The sequence below is a fragment of the Arachis stenosperma genome, chromosome 3 (assembly GCF_014773155.1).
Source record: "Arachis stenosperma cultivar V10309 chromosome 3, arast.V10309.gnm1.PFL2, whole genome shotgun sequence".
NCBI lineage: Eukaryota > Viridiplantae > Streptophyta > Magnoliopsida > Fabales > Fabaceae > Arachis > Arachis stenosperma.
The window spans coordinates 146,009,663-146,018,998 of record NC_080379.1 but is presented as its reverse complement, the minus strand read 5'-3'; the positions used below and the strand labels follow the sequence as shown (position 1 = coordinate 146,018,998).

The following is a 9,336-nucleotide window of genomic DNA, read 5'->3' as shown; positions in this document are numbered from 1 at the left end:
TTGTTGAGTCAATATTTTATTCTGAGCCAAAATGGCATTCAGAGTGTCAATTTCAAGAACTCCTTTCTTCTGACTAGTCCCATTGTTCACAGGATTTCTTTCAGAAGTGTACATGAATTGGTTATTTGCAACCATTTCAATCAGTTCTTGAGCCTCAGTAGGCGTCTTCTTCAGATGAAGAGACCCTCCAGCAGAGCTATCCAAAGACATCTTGGATAGTTCAGAGAGACCATCATAGAAAATACCTATGATGCTCCATTCAGAAAGCATGTCTGAAGGACATCTTCTGATTAATTGTTTGTATCTTTCCCAAGCTTCATAGAGGGATTCTCCATCCTTCTGTCTGAAGGTTTGGACTTCCACTCTAAGCTTACTCCATCTTTGTGGTGGAAAGAACTTTGCCAAGAAGGCATTGACTAGCTTTTCCCAAGAGTCCAGGCTTTCTTTAGGTTGAGAATCCAACCATATTCTAGCTCTGTCTCTTACAGCAAAAGGGAATAGCATCAGTCTATAGACCTCAGGGTTAACCCCATTAGTCTTGACTGTGTCACAGATTTGCAAGAATTCAGCTAAAAACTGATGAGGATCTTCCATTGGAAGTCCATGGAACTTGCAATTCTGTTGCATTAGAGAAACCAATTGAGGCTTAAGCTCAAAGTTGTTTGCTCCAATGGCAGGGATAGAGATGCTTCTCCCATAGAAATCAGGAGTAGGTGCAGTGAAGTCACCCAGCACCTTCCTTGCATTGTTGGCATTGTTGTTGTTTTCGGCTGCCATGTGTTCTTCTTCCTTGAAGAATTCGGTCAGGTCCTCTAAAGAGAGTTGTGCCTTGGCTTCTCTTAGCTTTCGCTTCAAGGTTCTCTCAGGTTCAGGGTCAGCTTCAACAAGAATGCCTTTGTCTCTGCTCCTGCTCATATGAAAGAGAAGAGAAAAAGAAAATGTGGAATCCTCTATGTCACAGTATAGAGATTCCTTGAAATGTCAGAGGAAAAGAGAAATAGAAAGAAGAAGGAGAAGAAGAATTCGAACTTTAGTTAGATAAGGTTCGAATTGTGCATTCAGAAGGAGTGGTACTCCATAAATAGAAGGATGTGGGAAGGAGGGAAGAGAATTTTCGAAAATTCATTTAAAAGATTTTGAAAACATTTTGAAAATTTGATTGATAATTTTCGAAAATTAAAAGTGAAAAAGAAATCAAGTGATTTTTGAAAAAGATTTTGAAATTAGAAATTAAAAAGATTTGATTGAAAACTATTTTGAAAAAGATGTGGTTAAAAAGATTTAATTGAAAAGTTATGGTTTTAAAAAGATGTGATTGAGAAGATATGATTTGAAAACAATTTTAAAAGATATGATTTGAAAACAATTTGAAAAGATATGATTTTAAAAATTAATGACTTGCCTAACAAGAAAAGATATGATTCAAACATAAAACCTTCCTCAACAGAAAAGGCAACAATTTTGAGATGTTCAATCAAATCATTAATTGTTAGTAAGTATCTTTTAAAAAGGAAAGAAATTGATTTTGAAAACATTTGATTGAAAAGATTTGATTTGAAAAAGATTTGATTTTGAAAAACTAAAAAAAAAAATTGATTTGAAAACAAAATCTTCCCCCTAGCACCATCCTGGCGTTAAACGCCCAGAATGGTATACATTCTGGCGTTTAACGCCCAAAATCCTACCTCTTTGGGCGTTAAACGCCCAACCAGGTACCCTGGCTGGCGTTTAAACGCCAGTCTGCCTTCTTCACTGGGCATTTTTGAATGCTCAGCTTTTTCTGTGTAATTCCTCTGCAGTATGTTCTGAATCTTCAATTCTTTGTATCATTGACTTGAAAAGACACAAATTAAAAATATTTTTGGATTTTTAATAATCAAAATGCAAAAGGAATCAATTAACAATGCATGCAAGACACCAAACTTAGCAGTTTGTATACTACTGACACTATATGAGACACACAAAATACTTCAAGTCAATAGAATTCAAAGATCAAAACAAAGAAATATATGCATGGATTCGAAAATTATAACAAAAACATGCATTTGACACCAAACTTAGGATGAGACACTAAACTTAAGCAAGAAACATCAAATATTTTTGGTCTTTTTATGATTTTGTAAAATTTTTTTTTTTGTGTTTTTCGAAAATTAAATGGGAAAAGGCATCAAAATTCTTAATGAGAATTCCAGGAATCAGTGCAATGCTAGTCTAAGACTCCGGTCCAGGAATTAGACATGGCTTCACAGCCAGCCAAGCTTTCAAAGAAAGCTTCGGTCCAAAACACTAGACATGGCCAGAGGCCAGCCAAGCCTTAGCAAATCACTGCTCCAAAAGCAAGATTGATAAGAAATCAACAAGTTCTTGTGGTGATAAGTTGAAACCTCGGTCCAAAGAGATTAGACATGGCTTCTCAGCCAGCCAGATTTCAACAAATCATCATGAAACTCTAGAATTCATCTTCAAGAATTTCGAAAAAAAATAATATCTAATCTAAGCAACAAGATGAACCGTCAGTTGTCCAGCCTAAACAATCCCGGGCAATAACACCAAAAACTTGATGTTGTTGCCGGATCTTGGCACTGATGTTACCAAAAGCTTGCTCAAAACTTGAACAATCCCCGGCAACGGCGCCAAAAACTTGGTGCACGAAATTGTGAACGATACTTTTTCACAACTCAAATAATCCCCGGTAATGGCTCCAAGAACGTTGGTGGCTCAATACCATGGCATTACACAACTTCGCACAACTAACCAGCAAGTGCACTGGGTCGTCCAAGTAATAAACCTTACGTGAGTAAGGGTCGATCCCACGGAGATTGTTAGCATTGAAGCAAGCTATGGTCATCTTGTAAATCTTAGTCAGGCAAACTCAGATGTATATGGTGATGAACGAAAATAACATAAAAGATAAGGATAGAGATACTTATGTAATTCATTGGTGTAAGAGTTTCAGACAAGCGTATGAAGATGCCTTCCCTTCCGTCTCTCTGCTTTCCTAATGCCTTCATCCAATCCTTCTTACTCCTTTCCATGGCAAGCTCGTGTAGGGTTTCACTGTTGTCAGCAGCTACCTCCCATCCGCGCAGTGAAAGCTAATGCACGCACTCTGTCACAGTGCTGCCAATCACCGGTTTGGTTCCCTCCCCTACCGGAATAGAATAACTCTTTTGCGTCTGTCACTAACGCCCAGTAGGTTACAGGTTTGAAGCACGTCACAGTCATTCAATCATTGAATCCTACTCAGAATACCACAGACAAGGTTAGACCTTCTGGATTCTCTTGAATGCTGCCATCAGTTCTTGCCTATACCACGAAGACTCTGATCTCACGGAATGGTTGGCTCGTTTGTCAGGCGAGCACTCAGTTGTCAGGCGATCAACCATGCATCGTGCAATCAGGAATCCAAGAGACATTCACTAAGCCTCAGATGCTTGTAGAACAAGAATGGTTGTCAGTCACCTTGTTCATGGGTGAGAATGATGATGGGCGTCAATCATCACCTTCATCATGTTGAAGAACAAGTGATATCTTGGTAAAAGAACAAGCGGAATTGAATAGAAGAACTATAGTAATTGCATTAATACTCGAGGTACAGCAGAGCTCCACACCTTAATCTATGGTGTGTAGAAACTCCACCGTTGAAAATACATAAGAACAAGGTCTAGGCATGGCCGTGAGGCCAGCCTCCCCAAAGTGATCAAAGGATCAAAAATAATCCAAAGATTGTAAATACAATAGTAAAAGGTCCTACTTATAGAAAACTAGTAGCCTAAGGTGTACAGAAATGAGTAAATGACATAAAAATCCTCTTCCGGGCCCACTTGGTGTGTGCTTGGACTGAGCAATGAAGCAAATTTCGTGTAGAGACTCTTCTTGGAGTTAAACGCCAGCTTTGGTGCCAGTTTGGGCGTTTAACTCCCATTTGGGTGCCAGTTCCAGCGTTTAACGCTGGGATTTCTTGAGGTGACTTTGAACGCCGGTTTGGGCCATCATATCTTGGGCAAAGTATGGACTATCATATATTGCTGGAAAGCCCAGGATGTCTACTTTCCAACGCCGTTGAGAGCGCGCCAATTGGGCTTCTGTAGCTCCAGAAAATCCACTTCGAGTGCAGGGAGGTCAGAATCCAACAGCATCTGCAGTCCTTTTGAGTCTCTGGATCAGATTTTTGCTCAGGTCCCTCAATTTCAGCCAGAAAATACCTGAAATCACAGAAAAACACACAAACTCATAGTAAAGTCCAGAAAAGTGAAATTTAATTAAAAACTAATAAAAATATACTAAAAACTAACTAGATCATACTAAAAATATACTAAAAACAATGCCAAAAAGCATACAAATTATCCGCTCATCAGTTATCTTTACTAGCGTTCAACGCCAGCTTCTCTACCAATTTGGGCGTTGAAAGCCCAGTAAGGTCCTCTTTACTGGTATTCAATACCAGCTATTGTGCCAAGTTGGGTGTTGAACGCCCAGTAAGGTCTTCCTTATTGGCGTTCAACGCCATTAAAGGTGTAGCACTGGGCATTGAACACCCATTAGGGATCTCATCGTTGGTGTTCAATGCCAAATTACTTCCTCCAGATTCGGCCTTAGCTTCAGTAGTGATGTCCTTGCACTCTTCTCTTGGGTTTACTTCAGTGTTACTAGGAAGAGTGTTGGGAGAAATCTCAGGAATTCTCTTGCTCAGTTGACCAACTTGTATCTCCAGATTTCTGATGGAGGACCTTGTTTTAGTTATGAAACTGTGAGTAGTCTTAGAGAGGTTGGAGACTATAGTAACTAGGTCAAAAAGGCTCTGCTTAGGAGTCTCCATATGTTCCTGAGAAGATGGAAATGGTGGTCTGTTATTGAACCTATTCTGGGTTCGTCCACCTTGATTACTATGGAAGCCTTGTTGAGGCTTCAGTTGATCCTTCCATGAAAGGTTAGGATAGTTCTTTTATGAAGGGTTGTAGGTGTTTCCATAGGGTTCTCCCATATAATTCACCTCTTTCTTGCATCTCCTTCATTATTAGGCTCGGCTGCCATGCTTTCATCTTCTTGTTTGAATAGCTCTGTGAGGTTTTTCCCGGAGTATTGTACTTTAGCTTATTGTAAATACCTCCTTAGGATTCTCTCAAGTTCAGGATCAGGATTTAAGAGAGGTTCTTTACCCCTGTTCCTACTCATAAACAAGAAAAAGAAAACAAGAAGAAAGAAGAATGGGAGCTCTATGTTCAAGAACAGAGGACTCCCTGTGAGATGTGAAGAAGAAAGAAGAATGAAGATAGAGAGAAGAGAAGAAGAATTAGAATAAGAAGGAGAGAGAATTCGAAAATTAGAAGTAAAAAGAGAAAATATTTTTGTTTTTATTTTTATTTATTAATAAAATTCGAAAATAGAAGCTTAATTAATTAAAAAAAATTGAAAATTAGAGAGTGGTTTTCGAAAAAGAAGAGAGAGAAAGGGAAAGGAAATTTTCGAAAATAGGAGAGAAGAATTAGTTAGGAGGTTTTAAAAAAGAAGAAAGAAAAAACAAGTAACTAATTAAGAAAAAATTGAAAATAAGATAAGATAGAAGATTAGAAAAGATTTTAATTTAAAATTTAGAAAAAATAAAAAATATTTGCTTTTAAAAATTGAAATTAGAAAATATAAGATAAGAATCTGAAAAGATTTGAAAAAGATTTAAAAGAGTTAAAATTTGAAATTTTATTTTTGAAAAAGATATGTTTTTGAAAATTGAAGTTGAAACAAGGTAAGATAAAGATTTGAAAAAAAGTTAAGAAAGATAAGATTTAAAAAAGATTTGAAATCAAAATTAAAAAGATAGTTTTTAATTTAAAAAGATTTGAAATTTAATTTTTTTAAAAGAAAGTTAAGATAAGAAAGAATCAAATTTGAAAAAAAGATTTGAAAAGATTTTAAATAAAAGATATGATTTTAAAAATTTAATTTTGAGAAAGATTTGAAAAAGATAAGGTTTTAAAATTCAATTTTTAACTTTACTAACAAGAAAATACCAAATTTAAAAATTTTTGAAATTAATTAGGTAAGATTTTTGAAAATTATGATTAAAGAGAGAAAAGATATATATTTTTTAATTTTTGAATTAATAAGGAAAGAGAAAAATAACAAAAAGACACTAAACTTAAAATTTTTAGATCTAAAGACACTAAGTTTTTGAAAATTTCAAAGAAAAAAAATTAAAAGACACCAAACTTGAAATTTTAAAGATCAAAACAAGAAGAAAAATAAGAACAACTTGAAAACCAAGAAAAACACAAAGAATAAGTTTTCGAAAATTTAAAGAAATAAAGAACAGACACAATAAACCAAAGTTAATATTTGACACAAGATTCAAAGAAAAGACACTTTTTTTTGAAAATTTTTGGAAAAAGACTCAAAAAATTCGAACTCTAACAAGAACAAGAACAAAAGACTCTAACAAAAGATAAAGATTATTAAAGAAAAGATAAGATTTTTTTAAATTTTTTTATTTTTTTGAAAATGAAAAATAAAAGACTCAAACAAAATTTAAAACAATACATAATCTAAGCAACAAGATAATCCGTTAGTTTGTTCAAACTCGAACAATCTCCGACAACGACGCCAAAAACTTGGTGCACGGATTCCCACACTACGTACAACTGAACCAGCAAGTGCACTGGGTCATCCATGTAATACCTGAGGTGAGTCAGGGCCGATCCCACGAGGATTGTCGGCTTGGATCAAACAGTGGTTATCTTATAAATCTTAGTCAGGTGGATAGAAAAGTTGTTTAGTTGTTTAAATGCATAAAAGTAAAATAAAGATAAAGTTACTCAGTGGTTGTGAATTTAATGATAAGAAGAAGGTTAAGGTTTTAGAGATGCTTTGCTCTTCTGGATCAATGCTTTCTTACTGTCTACTCCAATTGTAAATGATTTCTTTTATAACAGGCTGTATGTGATCAACGCTGGTTTGAGCAGCCGCTAATCTTCCTCTAGGCTGAACACCAGGTTTAATGCGCATCCAGTCTGAATGAGGGTGAAGCTCCTGCAATTCATTCTCTTGGTGATCCTATTCAAAACGCCATAGACAAGGACGAATCTTTCAGATCAAAGAATGTTGCACCTTGGTTCTAGCCTTTACCAAAAAGACTCTAATCTTCCCGTAACTCGGCTGAACTAGTGTGTCTCGAGAAGTTCCCAACGAAGTCATAGATTAGCTGTCTGAGAGACGTATCCTTAAGCTAGTGGTTCATTGATATCCGATGAATGACGGTTGTTAAACCCATGTAGAATAGAGATAACCTTGTGCTAGTTCAACTCATTCATAAGGTTGAAGAACAAAGATACATCTTAGGAGAGAATTAAACCCGAATTGAAATAGAAAGTAATACTTTTATTAATCCATAAAACTTAGCAGAGCTCCTAACTTTAACCTAGGAGGTTAGTAACTCATACTGTACATAATGGTGTTTGAAAATATGATATGCTGGAGAGATCCTAAACAAGGGTGATCTTTTCCTTTAAATGCTAAACTAATGACTAGGAATTACAAAAATATGATAGGCTTAGGCTTATAGTGCACAAATCCACTTTTGGAGCCCACTTCGTGAGTGTTTGGGCTGAGCTTGAGTGACATCCACGTGCTAGGAGGATCCTTGGGCGTTGAACACTGGCTAGGAGCTCCCTTGTGGGCGTTGGACGCTGGCTACTCCCTTGTGGGCGCTGGACTCCAGAGAGGGGGTAGGTGGCTGGCATTGAACGCCAGCTTTGGGCCTTCAATTCTGAAACAAAGTATAGACTATTATATATTTCGGGAAAGTCCTGGATATTAGCTTTTCATAGCCATTGAGAATGCTCCATTTGGATGTCTGTAACTCCAGAAAAGCTCCTTCGAGTGCACAGAGGTCAGATCCTAACAGCATCTGCAGTGCTTTCTCTCCCTCTGAATCAGACTTTTGCTCCAACTCCTCAATTTTAGCAAAAAAATACCTGAAATTTCATAAAAACACACAAACTGAAAGTAAAATAAAAAAATGTGAATTTTAAACTAAAACCTATGAAAATATAATAAAACTTAAACAAAACATACCAAAAGTTATATGAAAATAATGTCAAAAAGCGTATAAAATATCTGCTCATTAACAATAGCCAACAAACATTAGAAAAAAAAGAACAATAATAGTGAAAAGTAAAGAATCAAGATATAATAATTAATAATTTATTATTTGTTTTTAAAATTTTAAAACTTTTAAAAAAAACTAATTTTAATTAAAAAAAATATATAACAACTTATTAACTTAACACACCATAAAAGTCCTGATATTTTGTAATTCTCATATCAAAAACAAAATTATTGAAAAAATTCTATGATTTTTCTATATATATTTATAATTTTTTTTAAAAAATTCAATAATTAAATATCATGCATAAATTATTTTTATGTAATAAAAAAATAATAAAAAAATATAATTAACAAATTTGTATAAAATTTAGCTTTCATATATCAAAATTTTTAGATTTACCTCTGCTTGAACCCATGATATACACTATATGAGAGCAAATCTTAAACCTTATATTGTATATGGTTTGTGGCAGGAACGGTTTTATGTTAATTGTTGCGGGGACAAGTGTCCTCATTATAATTTGAAAATTTTGTAATAGTATATAATAATAATATTTATTTTTTTATTAAATTATTAAATTTAATCCTATAATAATATTTTATTAAATTTTTAATATTTAATAATTAATTTAAGAATGTCATATTATATATTTATTAGAATAATCAATTATCAATTTAAATAAGATTGATATTCTTTTTTAGAAATTAATTCGAAAGAGTATTATTTATCTTCTTTTAAAGTTAGCTTTAATTTTTTCCGTAGTAACTGCATTAATTAAAAGAACTTTTCTAACTATGAATATCAGTAAGAGTTGGCTTATAATTATATGAGAAGTAAATTTTTAAACAATTATTTAGTGATATATATAGAAAGAAAAATATTTTGATTGTATTGTTAAGAAAAATATTACTTAATTTTTTCAAAATATGAAACCTAAAGAATAGAATTCTAAATTATATGTTATTATTTAAATTAATATTTTAGTATTTTAATTTGTAAATTAGATATATTTTGAAGATTAATTATATTTTATAATAACAAAATATAATTATAACAATAATCATATTATATGTACATACAAAATAACCAACCGTATAAAATTTATATTGAAATACAAAATATACATTGAAAATAAATTAAACAATATATATATATATATATATATATATATATATATATATATATATATATATATATATATATATATATACACACAAATACATAATAGTTAATAA

General features: G+C 33.4%; 1 non-coding gene across 1 annotated transcript; it reads left to right on the top strand.

Moving 5' to 3' along the window:
• The first annotated feature begins 264 nt into the window (after nt 1-264).
• Nucleotides 265-372, top strand: LOC130971876 (small nucleolar RNA R71). Its single transcript, XR_009083080.1, has one exon. It is a non-coding gene; the product is annotated as a small nucleolar RNA R71 (small nucleolar RNA).
• Nucleotides 373-9,336: the final 8,964 nt, after the last annotated feature.